At 40.9% G+C, this 16,208-nt stretch overlaps 1 non-coding gene across 1 annotated transcript; it reads left to right on the top strand.

Moving 5' to 3' along the window:
* Positions 1 to 5,529: 5,529 nt before the first annotated feature.
* On the top strand, positions 5,530 to 5,636 carry LOC145443890 (U6 spliceosomal RNA). Its single transcript, XR_013916572.1, has one exon. It is a non-coding gene; the product is annotated as a U6 spliceosomal RNA (small nuclear RNA).
* The last annotated feature ends 10,572 nt before the right edge of the window (positions 5,637 to 16,208 follow it).

Genomic DNA, 16,208 nt, shown 5'->3' with positions numbered 1-16,208 from the left:
TTTGCTTTAAATTTATTTTTCTTTTAAATACAACCCTGGAAATGGATGACGAAACGATACAACAACACATAATCGATTCATTTGACAAAAGTCCAACACCAATCGGGTGGATGAATGGATTGATTTTTCAAAATTTTGAAATTTTTGCCGGTGATCTTCCACGGCTTGTAAGCGAAGGCCCTGCTGTTTCTGTCATTTGAAATGTAGGTACATAATTTTATCATACGCTCTGCTACTTTTCCGTTATTCACGAATTCTTGAGCAATCATGATATGAGGATCACTATGCCATTCGAAATTACAACTGTAAATTGCTATGCAATGTCCGGCAACCAGTGGTGGGATTCAAATTTTTCATATTTTTGGCCGGTTTTGTTACAAAAATACATTGACAGGAACTATATGCAGTAATGCGAACCCGTTCGCTGATCTCATATAATTTCGTGAGATGGTTCTAGGCAGGGCATGGTATGATATGGAAGGAAATTACGGTATGGAATATGGAAATGTGCAAGTATGGTATGGAATTTTCCAAGTATGGAATAGAAATAATACTCCACATTTCCATACTTTGACAGTGTTGCCAGAACCATGACAAAGATCCTACTTTCGATTTATCAAATCGATGGCATAGTCAGAAAATCGTTCACTGAAAGGTCTGTGTTCAATTGTTCAAATATCAAACTATGACTCATGGCTCACCCACCCTGGTCGACATATATTCAAAGACAACAAAGATGCGCAACGCGCATACGAAGGAAAATGATATTAATGATATTTATTTCAATCTGAATATCATAAAAAGGAATGATATTCCACCGCTGTTCTAGCGTCACAACTTACATTTAGCAGGTGGTAACTTACTCTGCGCAAACTACCAAGAGGAGTTTTAAAATCGTTCACTCGGAGGATGTGGTAGGTACATGAATAATTATATCAATTTGTTGAACCGGCAATCATTTCCTGAGCTTTGCTCGGATTCGGGGCCCTAACTGCCGCACGCCAAACCCCCAAAATTATTTCGTAAATTACCACAAATTTTAATAAAGGATTTTTTAGATACTTATAGATTTTTTTTCCAATTTTTCTTTTATTGTCGCTGGCTGTATTGATATTAATATGGGTAGGGGAGATGTGGTAGTGTGGTACCGTTGTATCAAAAATTACAAAATGATCTCTGTCCCCCAAATGTTCAGCCGATAACAGCAGGTCCATTCGCTGGCTCAACACTAGCTCTAATTACCGCGGATATATTCATGAATATACGCATCCTCACAAAATATTTATGAACGTTCAAAATTTGTTGCTCGAACGTGTCATCGGTCCCCACCGGGTGGGTCCAAAGGCACAAAACCTGGGGACCTTTGAGACATACGCTCAAAACTCTGTGAAACTGTGAATTTGCTACTTGCTATAGGCTCTATCATATACTGCATAGTGAAGCTTAATAGAAATTTGTTTAGGCCTTCGTAGCTTCCACATATAACTTGTCCGAAACGAGTCGTCGGCTACTTTTTGACAGTTTTTTTTATAGCACTTGTATCATTGTGACGAACGCCTGAAGTAGACCATGAAATCTCTATTGCTACGCCATGCAAAAAATACGTTCTGCGCTTCTGCATAAATTCAAAATTTGATGTTTACATCTCTAATCAATGGACAAGCACTTAACTTCTTTCATTTTCTAATTGAGATATAAAATTCTAACACATCTTGCGGACCGGTAGGAAACTTGTCACGGACCGGCACCGGTGGTTGAGAATCACTGGTGTACAGTACATTTCAGAAGATGCATGTTCCACTTTTCATTCCATACCAATAAATCACAACGCGATTTCACTTTATATCATTTCGTCCATAATCTTGCAATACAATATCAAATCTAAGAAGGACATTTCATTACCAGAGAAGCTTTTCAACAGGCTATATGTGGAGAATATGCGCAATGTGCATATGCGATTGCGCATCACCATATAACGCAATTCCTGAAGAAACGTTCCGATATCGATCGATATACATAGGCTACGTAAAGCTGGCAAGTGCTAGGGGCGTGACGTAAGAGATAGCCAACTACTGCCTGATCCGTTTCTACTAATTTCGTAGTTGAGATTTGTAGGCTACAAAAATCATTCATCACTTCGTCGTATGACAAACACACAATAATACACAATAATTCAATAAGTCAAACCAATGCATTTGTTTTATATTGTACCATTATCCCTTAAAATACCACAAGCCAGCGATACAATGAAACGATAGGAAGATATCGAAACGACTGCAAAGTCTATCATAAAGTGTATTAAAGTCAAAACAATAAACAGCAACATCGATTAGCATAAACATGTACATTTGTCGTTAAAGGGCAATTCGTATTAAATAAAAATACATATATGAGCACATTCCAATCGGAAAGATAGGCGCTAGGTTACGCTGCTAAACTAGCTGGAATATACCGATGAATTTCAAGGCAAGCAGGATGAAATCATCTTCGTAAATCGTCTTTTTAGTATGAGTATATATAACCAGGGGCGTCAACTAACGGCAGGGCATGGTATGGTATGGTTGTTGTTGTTGAGTATGATTTGATTGGCGATTTTAACTCAATGGTTTTGTTCGCCATTTTCGTGATAACTGTTCAGTGTTCATGCATTAGATGACTGCATTCGTTGATAGAGTGAAATCTATTACATCCTTGAAGAGACGTGCGTCTGTCAGTAGTACTTCCAATTTCATTGGTACTTTGAGGTGCGAGGATTTGTTAATTAGCGCTTTCCTTTGGCGACGGTACTTTCGACAGTACATTACGTAGTGTGATACGTCTTCTAGTTCATTACACCACTCGCAATTTGGAGATCCGACAAACCAATTCTGTTGAGATGTGCTCTTAATCCACAATGCCCGGTTTGTAGGCGGAATAAAATTGACTAGCTTTTCTTCGGCATTTCAAAGAGACTAACAGTTGAATAAACATCGGGAACAAACTTTTTGAAATGTTCTGCAGTTTCGGACCCTGCAAATCTCGAGTTCCACTCTTCATATACATGTGTTCGTATGATTTTAATGATTTCCTTCGAAGTCAGGCTTGGCTCGTCGTCTTGTAGAACAGGCGAGTCGGCTTCCGTTTTCGCTAGGAGCAATTCAACTTATTAGTCATGAGACGAATATATAAGCGACGCCAGTGGATAAAAACGCGACTTTGTTTCACATGTCGATTCTGAGGCGGGCATGCCGCACGCCGAGAAACACCGTCTACTTTAGGAATTGGATGAGCAAATGCACGTTCTTTGTTGATGTTTTTTATCGTAGCGCGACATTGGACAGTGTGTTATTGTGTATGCCTACGAATTGAAACTCATTCCAACGCATGATCGTCTACTCCAATAACGATTTGCGAACGTAAACATGGAAATGCATCGAAGCAGCCCAGAACGCCATTATAGTCCGCATACCATTGTGGTGATGCGAGCCAGTCAATGCGATGTCCGAACCCCTGCCCCTGGTGTTGGATACAAGAGGGCAATTAGTGATCGGATTCGCGCTTTTCAATTTGCAATCATCGATTTTGGGTATTCATTCTTGTCTGCTTGATACATTCGCACTCTTGAATTGTCGCGCAATGTCATTTGTGAGCTCGTAATTTTATTCGTTACTGACCTGTACAGTGCGCGGAGTTGAATTAAGTTGTCCAATATTGACGCAACACCAGATTTTGAGTTAATTAGATTCGTTTCAAGGGGAACCTTCTATATTCCACTAAAATTGATCGACGACGGACGGGCTGATAACGAGCGAACCAATATCGAATTTCAAACCATTGGGTATATGGTAGAAAGTAGATTTCTGCTGATAAGGTCGCGGCATGCGCTCATTTCCGCAGTTACACTTGCACAAATCGCACCATTTCAAGATTAAATTGGACTGTATTGCTTGATATTAACGAGCGCAGTGTCGGTATGAAAACATCACGTACTGTTTTAATGCTCTACAATCTGTACATAACAATGGCATGGAGTAAAGTGCCTTCTCGTGCGGCTATGACATCATCGACAGATGATACAAAGTAATTAGCCTACATGTCACAGGATTTTGCATACCCACAAAATGAAGGTTCCTTGCGACTGCTATAATCGAACCATTCAATAGTTGCCGCTGCCGGAGCAGTGGTATCAATGAGCTCCGGAGCTGGAGTCGGAGCTCATTTGTGATAGAAGAGAGCTCCGGAGCTGGAGTCGGAGCTCATTTGTGATAGAAGAGAGCTCCGGAGCTGGAGCTGGAGTAATTTAAAACTTACGACTGCTCCAAAGCCCCACAGCGTAAACTACCAAAAGGATTTTTAAAATCGTAGACTCTGTGAACGTAGCATTCGCAGTTACATGTATATTTGTATCGTTTTGATGAACTTGGAAGTCATTTCCTGCGCTTTGCTCGGATGATCATCACGAAATATCTATTTTGACATATAAGCATCATTGTAATTCAAATATATGTGGCTTATCTCGAAGCGACGGTACGCCATACCGGCCAGCCTCCAACACGTATTGTAATTTCATTAAATATGGTTCTCTCTGATATAAGAATGGACACCCTGCAGTTGGTTAACGAAGATAATGAGTATGACCGACACGTTGGCGGGAGAATCGAACGTTTGATCCACTGTTGAAGATCCCTGATGATTGTAGCGGTATAAAATTGTATTCTAGGATATATTCTAATGGGATAATACCTTTGTTTTATATAATTTTGTAGATTATACCGCCAGATTACTGCTAGCAGTGCGCTGCCATTGTCACACTAGTTTTACATGCCATGAGCTTGTGCTGTGATTCCCAAATAATCCCGTGTATATTTTACGTTCCGTCTTCGATGATTACGCTACCTGACACACAGAAATCGGGGATGGAATTGGCCATCAGGGCTGCTGAAATGGATTATTTCGTCCAAAATAATCAGAACTTAAAACGCCGACAAATTTCCACGTATGCAATATAGAATATTATCTGAGAGTTTGGGCAACTGCGAAAGTCTGGAAAAAGTATCAAATATGGTGTGGAAGAATGTTGCTATGGTATGGAACGATTGAGGCAGATTTGGAGTATGGAAATTTCCCGTTTCATACCATACCATGCCCTGATTGAGGATGATCACAAAGAGCATTTTATACTTTACCAAAGGCGTTGGAGCGTGCATTAATAAAAGCGAAAATGAGATAGCATGTCAGATGAAAATGCTCCCTAAAAACTGAAGCAATTTAATTCCAATACTGTGTGACCCATTGCCTCGGGGACTATACTTTAGAATATAATTCACAGTGCATACAGAACAGCATTTTCAACCATGTGATCGAAATTACAACAGTAGTGAAAAATCGAATAGAGGAAACAAGTATCGATCCTCGTTCGAAACTCCACAAGCAGTTTCGATGGCGGGTTGATTCGCGTGAATTTGACCCCCCCTCAATCTCCCACTCACCCCAATAGTTATACCTGCGGGGTTGACCCATGTATATACGTCAGCAAACCGTCGTTCTCATGTACTCGCTTCGGCGGTACACATACTAAAATTGGAACGATACAGAGAAGATTAGCATGGCCCCTGCGCAAGGATGACACGCAAAATCGTGAAGCGTCCAATCTTTTTCGCATTTTAAATGCCATTTTAATTTTGTAGAGGTATCTTATGTCTACTATACAGCAGTTAGTCGTTCTTGATTATTACACCACCTAGTGTAGAATATACTTAATGTTGAATAAATATTTAGAGTAGGTATGGTATACCATTAGTACAAATCCGGCAACCGCGTGAGATCCGTTCTTTAAGGCTGCTCGAGATTAAAATTCCAGTGATTCGAGGCATTATCTTTACCTTCTCTTGACAGAGTGACGGTTTGTAGGCTGGAGATGAGTACAATAGATGATCTTGAACCAGTCCAAAGTGGAAATTCGGATGAATTGAATTAAATTCGGATTAATGTGCTAAAAGATATTAAGTATCATAAGCTCGCGTTTATTACGTTAAATTGTATGAGCTCCGTCAATAAAGATTTAAAAAGACGAGTACGAAGTGAGTGCGATTACGGAAACAAGAAGAAACACAAATAATTTGTACCATGAGATGGCGCCAGAGGTTCGCGGCGATAACTTATGCGAGAGCTATTTATCACCATGGCAATTGCTGTGGTATCGCTACCAAGGCTGGGCTATCGAATATTGATAGCTGCATGCGCATGCGCATGATATTCGAGCACTCGAAACCGAATGGACTATTCGAGTTTAGTTGTGAGAGATTCTTTTTCTAGTTCTGAAATTATACGCTCCTTTCCACACATTAGCAACGAGAGTAATAGTTCGAATGCTTTTCCCAACGCGAAAGCCCAGAAATCCAGATCGGTCGTATTAGAACAGCCAAAACATGTAGTACAAAGCTACGCACGTAAGTGGTAACGACATTGTCGACCCACAAGATTGTTACGAAGTACAATTAGATAAGTATCGTGAAAAACTATCAAATTAATATCTTTAATGTGGCGGAGAAACTGACATTATCTTCTTTATGGTCGTTTAAAAGGTACACATTTGAACTTTTCACTTTCTCCATACTCTCATGACTTCGGTCGAATGTTTGCCTTGACGCCAATTACTCAATTCGGAATCAGACTACTCATATGCACTCGATTAAGCAAAGCCCTCATCCCAACACACGCACTCAACGAATATGAAATACTCACTTTTTACTGCTATGGGTTTCCTTCTCCAAACAGCTTTACGCTGGAACGATGATGAACTGTGTCGAATTGAGTGTTAATGGTTAATTTCAGGCTAACTTAAATAATTCATTCAACTATATACACTCCGTAAAACAAAACACTCCACAACAGGTGAAGTGGGCGGTGCAAGACATACATATGGTGCAACTGAAGTGATCACAGAGAAGTAACAGCGAAGTAATAATAAGCAATATAATTCCAAACAATTATGAATTAGTCAACGAATATTCAGGCGCGTAGCCAGGGGGATCGGGGATCGCACACCTCTTTTAAAACTCGAAATTCCGTCCTTTTGAAATGCCCATTTTCTGTCCAATAGATATTTCAGTTGTATTCAGTAAAACGTATTATCAGTGTTGCTCGCGGCCAATTAGCGAGAAGCGTGTTGCCAATTAGCGAGAATCGTCTGAGCACAGCATAGATATACCGCTGACAATGTTTTTCATTGGTACGGGTAAGTAGCTTATTGATTGATGTATTCAGGTGCGCTCGCGCTTTCGTGGCTGGCCTGATTAATCGCGCCAAGAACAGGCCTGGATCCGCTGACCTGAACAATCGCATATGTAATAGTCCTGGCGCGCACGATATCACCGCTGGCGTGAAGAATCGCACCTGCAGTAGACCTGGTGCGCAAGATATCATATGCATAGGCGCCGAACCTGGGTATGCAAGGCATGCCACGCATACCTAGACATTTTTTTTAGGTATGCGGCATACCTAGAATTCGGTTTGGCATGTATCGGCATAAACCCCGATTGTGTTATTTAGAACAAATCGCAATATATTTCCGTTTACGACATTACCTGCTACCGCGTACGTGAGCGAGCCAGCGAGGTAAACCGTTGCGCGCGGCCAATTAGCGAGAAGCGTGTTGTCAATTAGCGAGATTCGTCTGTGCAAAATGTAACGCGACGCTATTTCCCGCTGAAATGATCGCGAAATTATGTCATTGATTGCCGTGCGCTCGGCAATCGTCGTTTGCCTGATTTATCGCGTCTCCAACAAGCCTAGTTTCGCTGGCTTGAAGAATCGCATCTGCATCTGCAGTAGGCCCGGTGCGCACTATACCATCGCTAGCCTGCACTATCACATCTGCATTGGCGCGCTCGATATCATCGCTTGCCTGCGCAATCGCATCTGCAACAGCCCTGGTACGAAATATATCATCGCTGCTCACTGCTCAGCTATCACGTCTCGGGCCTAGCATGCGTTGGCTCCTATATCTCGATGGCTTGGAGACAATGCCGTTAAGTGTATGCTGATTAGCGATTGTCATTAAAGAGTGACATCACCAAACTGAATGACGTCGAATGTCCGCAGACATTGTGCGTGCTCCGTGCATGCGTAATTGAATTCCGCTAATACTTAGACTTAACCATCAGAAGATGTGAGTCATGGCTTGTGTTGTAAAAGACGAGAAAGGTTTGAACAACCTGAAATCGGTGCTATTATAGAACAGGGGGGACATTACAAAACAATGCGGTGAATCAGAATCTCCGCCAGCGGTAACGAGCTCTCTCGAATGCGATTACTGCATAATGTAAAAATTGGTATTTCAAAACATTTTGCGGCCAGCTCACGCAAGAGCGCTTTGAACTCACGTAGACTCTCGTAATTGCAGACGCAACATAACGTTTCGTAATCAACGCGCTAATTTGTGATTTCGCCAAGTCGATAAGCTCAGTAAAAGATGACATCAAATGAGGGTTTATAATGCTATGTGGTCAGCAACGATTTGTAATTTAGCTGCGATAATCTTTCACATACAGGGAAATGGAAATGCCCTAATTGTCTGTGGTGTTTGCTCTGAAGAGACCAAAATTACAGGCGTATGGTACATTATATAGTTTGTCTGCTTTAGGCCGCTGCGTCAAGTATCACGCGTGCATTGAGTTTTAACTTCGTATGAGGATAATACAGTTGGAGCAATACATGTATAACATTCTGGAAACATGGCTGGCCCTGATCGTAATTCGCAACGAATTTATAGGCCTACCGAATCGGACTGAATTCTACCGTTCGGCAGCGAATTACTTATTGACAAGGCGACCACACGATATGCTAGCCAAAGTTAAAAAGTGGATATTAAATAAATCTATTTGGCAATAGATTACTAACTTACCGAGGTTAGTATTCTATAATTTAGGATTATAATAGCATGCTTCCGACATAGAACTCAAGTCCCCGTTATATTCATACGGGCTTTAAACGGCGAGGTAGCCTACTCAGTCCCCGCACTTAATTGTCCGTATATGAGAATTCAATTCATAAGCGTTATATATCGCCACTGCCTTATTTCGCTTGATTTTACTAACAGTTAGGCCTACGAAATATAACCCAACTGGGTGACTTACAGGACATGCCCTTTTAGATCGATTACTGCCTCACTTCTTTACTTTATTGATGTAGAATATTAAGACATTGCAGTTCAAAAAGCTGCAATTTCCAGCGCGGATTCAACTCCGACAGCTAGAAGCTAAGCGGTAAGTTACCGCGAGAAATCTGCGCTAATTTCAGTTTTGCAATACCGAACTTCGTTCGTGACGCAGATCGTTCACGTTTTCTCTCGATTCCTGCGCCTTGCGGTAAGTCAATGTCAGCGGTAAAAATGCTCTCGAAGACATCGTTATTGAGGGTTTTGTAATCGCGATTGTCCGCTTCTCTCGAATTGTGACGGTAAATGTTGATTCCGCAGTGCGGTAGTTGTTTTGTAATGCCGCCCCAGATTCCATAACAACTCATACATTTTGCCTTGCGCAAATCATCGGCGAGGTTACGTGGTACGCGTTGATAAGCGGCGTGTTTAATCGTTCCGGACTCGTTGACAAGCTAATCATACGCGCAAGTTCGTTAACGCGAGGAAATTGTATAATCGGCATTTACGCATGCACCATAATGAATCCATGCTATATTAACCCTAATTATCAATTCCGTCACATTATGATGTCATTCCTTTGTGACGTCATCGAACCAGCATACCGGCGCCTATGATCATACGGACTGATTTATCGCTTCTGCAACAGGCCTCGTTCCGCTGGCCTGACCAATCGCATCTGCCATATGCCTGGTGCGCAAGATACCATCGCTGGCCCGAACTATCACTTCTTGGGCCTCTCATGTTTTTGCTGCTATCTCTCCATAGTTTAGATTAGAGACAATGCCGCTAAGCGTATGCTGATTAGCGATTGTTACGTCATATTGGTTAAAGAGTGACATCGCGAATCTCAATGACATCGGTTCCGCGCAAAACGGATTTCGATGTGGGTAATTGCTTTCCGCTAATAATAATATAACAAAACATCAGAAGATGCGTGTCAAGGCTTCAGTTATCAAAGTTGTGAAAGGCTAACTAAATCACCAGAAATCGGTGCGACGGTGCCATTACAGAACAGATTCCCCAACAGACTTGGACATTTTGATTTGCGAACATCGTCGCCGGGGTTACGTTATACGCGTGCGAATTTAATTGTTCACAAGAGATCGTAATTGACAGCACTGCCGGGCCCGCTGGTATACCAATCATATACGCGTGATTTCGTCAACACGAGAAGCTTGTACATATATACCTTTTTGTACAATCGCTATTTACGCATATACCATGTGCTTAACCCTAATGAATTGATGCGACGTTGGTAAATTTGATTTTAAACAATCATTTTCGCTTACGACTCAATAGCTCTTCGGCCTCCTGAAAAAGCCGAATCGCGATACAACAATGTACCAAATTTCAACGGGTGCGTTGACAGTTAAATCTCTTGTATTCCTCATTACGCATAAACAGGACTATTGCGAGATTACGACTAAAACAAAGCAATCATAGGAGCAATATTCCAACGTATATCGCCGTTAAAGTCGCTGTTGTAGCAGCTTATATACCTGTATCCGACCCATCGTCGACATTTTACGAATTACATTCTTTGCTGATAAAGTGTTGATAGAATGGAATACTATGATCCGTAGGTTGGAGAATTAGGTATTCATGTGGACAACACCGGTATGGATTTTGAGGTACCATTTTGGAGTAATTTGACTGGTGCGGTCTGCGAGCGATTTCAAGCTTTGAATCCGGCCCATGACGCAACTTGCGCTAGACACCCCCTGCCTTAGAGCATGCCGCAACCTCATCCGATTTCTAGAAAATACACTATTGTTTGAATTTCGATATTGGCGCGCTGGTTACCGATTCGTTTGACTGCAATCAAGTTTGCTGGAATACCAAAGGTTCCTGTTCAAACGAATCGATTAAATTCTAATAAGCATATTTTCTTACGCCAAACGCAAAGGGTTCTGACATTGCACAGCGGCAATTCTTTGCCTGGGTTATAACAGCGTTATGGACTGTTTTGGTTCTCTGTTTAAAGTTCACATTGATGCGGTTTGCGGTGCTACAAATCAAAAGGAAAGGGGGGACGTGCGTTCGTTGGTCATTAAACGAACATGCTTCTCAGCGGATATCGAAATCGACTTCTCGCCGCTTCGCCTGATAATCTGACTGGTGTGACTAGTCATGAACAATTGCACATGTACAGTAGGGCTGTTCAAAAATAACTTTTTTTTCCGGATTCCAGCCGTTCACCGATTAAATCGTCATGTTACCTTAAAAAACGCTGCACACCAAATTTGGTTCAATTCTAACAAGTATAGGGCTCCGCGGATCCAATTAAAATTTTTAATTTATACAGGAAAATTGAAAAAAAAAAAATTTCAAATTTTTCTGTCAACCCAATGAAATTGTTGAGCTGTCTTCAGAGACGATGCAAATAAAATTTGACTCAATTCGGACTAGTAGAAGTGGAGTTATTGGAGTTTTTCGTTGATAATTCTCCAATTATCCTTGATTGGTGGATAATCCGAGAATTATCAACGAAAAACTCAAATAACTCCGTTTCTACTGGTTGGAATTGACTCAAATTTCATTTGCATGGTCTTTGAAGACATCTCAACATTTTCATGGGGTTGAGAGAAAAATTTGAAATTTTTTTTTTTTAATTTTACGTAGTAAATTAAAAATTTTAATTGGCTCTGCGGACGCTTAGACATGTTCGAATTGAACCAAATTTGGTGTGCAGCCTTTGTTGTGGCATCCTGACAATTTAATCAGTGAATGGCTGGAATCAGGAAAAAAAAGTTATTTTTGAACAGCCCTAATGTACAGTACAACAATTTAATCATACAATGCACATTACACAGAGTACAATTGTGCACATTGTACGTACGTACATGTAATGCGTCGTTAATTTGCTGAGATAAGCGTAAATCCGCTATGCGAAATACACGGCGAAAACTTTTTTAGACCACACCATTGGCGAGCAAGGTTGGACTAATGACTACGTGCCCAATAAAATTATGGGTATACCGCATACCCGTAATATTTTCAGAATAAGTTCAGGTTCGAAGATTATGATCTGCATCTTTATCATGTACTAATGTACTATTATCATTTCACAAAAACGAATAATGATCATTTCCATCAGTTCAAAATGACACGAGATAGCAATAAAATGCTAAGATAAGATAGTGTCGAAACAACATGGTAAAGTTCCTTGATCAAGCACCCGTCTCGTTTTAGATAAATGTACTGTTACAGTGACATATAATGTAGACTGTAGAGCAGTGGTTCCCAACCTTTTTCCATCCGCGTACCACTTCGAGGTTTTATGCAATACTCGCGTACCACCTACATAATTTACGCACGACGTAGTCGGTAACAATGTTTTCACCATTTATGACGTCATAATCACGTTATTGACCTATGTGGGGTGTAGGGCGATTTTTACCTAAAAATTGGAGGATTTTGACCTAAAAGACTTAATTTTGACCAAATTTTGACTTCACCTACGCAAATTAAGTGTTTTCGCACAAAATGCTAAAATTGCACTACTTTATATTCAATTTTGATAAGGATTGTCTGTCCTTACGAAGCAGTATTACCTGAAAAAGCCTTTTTCACTTAAAACGGACAAATTTTGACATGAAAAAACTTTATTTTAACGATATCTGGCCCAATAGTTACACCATGTATTATGGAGGAGTTAAAATTTGTTGTAGTACAACGAAAGGTACTCTCTTACATTCTCGGGTAGAAATTGTCTGTCTTTACTAAGTAGCTTGCCAAGAATGGAGAAATAGCCTACGGTTTAACAGCAGTAGTTGTTGGTTGACAACACTCAAACTGTGCGTACGCTGCTGGTGACCCACCATATGGTGCTTCATTCTGACAATGTTTTCATACATCACAATTATTCATCACGCGCTTCTTGATAAAATATCCATGCAATGCCCAAGCAGTCTTATTGCTTCAATTAGGATATTACGGTACGTTGAGAATAACACCATGTCAATTGTCAACCTATTTGTTTCGTTTGGCAATTTATGATCCATGATGAGCAGACAATGGGCCGATTACAACGGTAGGCCCATAAAGTAGGCTTCAAGCGTTAAAATATGAAATCTACGATACAAACGAAATGGAGTGGTCAAAAATCTTTTGACTTTGTAAACAATTTTGACAATTTTTTGACTTGAATCTCAATTTTGTAAGAAATAGCCCTACTAATACCAAATTATATTAAACTAGCCATTATCAGCCGGGGTTGATGAGATGGATGGAATTGTTTTTTCACCACTAGTCAAAAAACTTCAAAAAATTCAAAATCAAACCCATCTGAACTAATAACTTCCTTCGGTCGAAAAAAAAAACAGAATCTACTCGCGTACCACCTGGAAGACCTTCGCGTACCACTAGTGGTACGCGTACCACAGGTTGGGAACCACTGCTGTAGAGAGAAGTTCATAACAACATAGTTACGGGACATTCAGATCATATTCACTTTTCATGGAATAAGTAACTATAAATTGTGTATGGTTTTATCATAATAAGCCGTCATTTTGATGCTACTAAACTTTTATGGGCATGGGCTGTTCATAGAAACAATTTATAAAAGTCTATCGCCAGTAGAACTCAAGGTACTTCATTATGTGACAGGTATTCGACCAGTAATTTGACGCTACTACCGGTATATGCAGGAATTATCTTCCCAGTTTTCAAAAGCGGCTTGGGGATCTTGAATAAACTAAATCAGTTATTTTAGCATTGATATAGGCCTACACTACATGCACAACCAATAACTGTCTATTATATTTTTGTGAGATTTTCAATGGTCAATGAGAGTCACAAGAAAGCCATCAATAAGAGCCGCGGTTGCGAGTCACTGCACTAAACATTCCCTACCAGCGCAATTGCGTACATTTCCACATGAAAGGACCCCTATCATTTGATATTGTGCTAGGCCAGAGATGGTCAAGCTGTGACTTCCGAATCGCATGCGACTCTCTGATCCGTTGATTGCGGTATGCTTACTGACTAGCGTGTGATGACCCAGCAATGACTCTTTATTCGAACCTTTCCGCCTTAAAATACGCACCTGTCCATGTCCATGGTTTCCAATTTAAATGCATATCCCGCTCGGTCTGGAATAACGCAGAAAATGAACAGATCTTCGCAAATTATGTTTCGCCCATCAGTTTTGTTTCAATTGACACAGTTGTATCACGCTCTTGATAAGACCTGTGAAGAAGTAAGTACACATGATGACAGCACGGCCTGGGACGAAATGCCTACATGATGCACACGGCCATTGCCTTCTAGCACAGTGGTTCTCAACCTTTTTGACCTCGCGGAACTCTTTGAAAATGAAAAGTAGTTCGCGGCACGCTACCACAGTGGTTCTCAACATATTTTGGCCTACTGTACTAGCAAACTACTAGAATACGCAACAGCTCCCACAGTCGTACAGAGGTGGTCTCTGACGAAGTATTTCTACATTTTCGGAGCACTCTAGTAGGTTTTGCTCTTCTTCAAACAATATAATACGATATCTTCAATATATGCGGACATGTCACAAACACGTCTATCAATGATTTGGCATGAGGATCGTTTTCAATTCCTCCGCAGCTGTGTTCCCAACCACTTTTTTTTACAATCTTCTAGAGCAGTGCTCTTCAACCTTTTTCGGAGTGGTACACCCTTTTAACGTTTGCTCAAAACTCGTACACCCCTGTTCATTAGGGGTCTTCAAAAATGACTTTTTTTCTCAAATCGTACTGGCTACTTGACAAAATTGTTAGGTTACCTAATTTAAGCCTACACACCAAATTTGGTTCGATTCCAACCAGTAGCCGCATTGCTACGGGAAAAATAAATAACGAAAAATTTGAAATTTTTCTGTTCACCCGATGAAAGTATTATGTTGTCTATAAAAACGATGTTCTTCAAATTTGGTTCAATTCCAACCAGTAGAAGCGGAGTTATTGCCGTCAAAAATTTGGATTTGAATAAAATAGTATTTGGTCACAGAGTCTATTCGCCGCCAGTTAGGCCGCCTGTCACGCAAATTGGAATTTATTTCGTGTCAGCCCCAAAACAGCATGACATTACGAACGATAATCAACCTAAATGTAACAGTATTGGGGAGAGAATAGGTAAAGCTACTGCTGCAGAAGCGGTAATTCAGATCAGCGATGATAGCAGGCGCACCAGCCTACTGCGTATCAGGCCTGCCCCACACCACACACAGTCGACAGAAGCACATGGGCTGCATGAGATGTCAGTAACCTCAGATCCTATGTCGCTATACACAGTCTATTGTCGCTAATTTGCATCACTAGTAACAAAATATTAAATTACAAATGTATGGCGGAATATTGGACATAACATCGGCATTTTAAAACAAAACGGTTTCGATTTCATCATGGATGCTGTTTCGACCCTGGCTGGCTACGTCACTTTTTTATTTTCATTGCGGTATTTATTAACGTCGGGTATGAAGTACCGATTCAAGAAGTCTGAGCTATCGCGGCGGTTTCCTCAAAAATCACTAAAAGACAAATGACTAGCTGAACACATGTTTGTTAACTGCATACTTTCCAACACCAAACGGAGCCATTGGTCTATTGCCGACGGCTAAATGATTACGGGAGATTTGTGCTTATGACATCACAATCAAACGGTGTACAGTATTACACTTGAGATAACATCGTACCATGCTCACAGGGCCGTAACAGCACTTCGTCAGCTCCCCCCCAAATCGTTGGCCTAGGGCCCCCATGGGGTGATAAACCTAACTTATGGGGGGCCTCGCCCCCCAGACCCCCCCTTGGCTATCCGCTTTTTGACGCTATTTCACATCTCCACTGGGTGTACGTTATGTGAGACCGCTTTTCCCGCCTAGACGCGCGAAGCGCGAATAATTTCAGTAATTCAAGAATGTAATCGGGCAATATGATCGGGAATTACATATATATTGCTATCAATTTTGATCCTCTCTCTGCTCACGTAATCAGATTTACCGGTAGAGCTGAGCGAAGTCTGTTTTAAAATTGTAGGACATCCCAATAATAATTAGACATCTTTGGGCGTATACCCGTTGGCAGGAACTAAACAGCAC

This window comes from Botryllus schlosseri, chromosome 7, assembly GCF_051294905.1.
Source record: "Botryllus schlosseri isolate E-star chromosome 7, Bs_hap1, whole genome shotgun sequence".
NCBI classification, from domain to species: Eukaryota; Metazoa; Chordata; class Ascidiacea; order Stolidobranchia; family Styelidae; genus Botryllus; species Botryllus schlosseri.
Note: the sequence above shows the minus strand (reverse complement) of the source record. Positions and strands in the feature narration are given on the sequence as shown.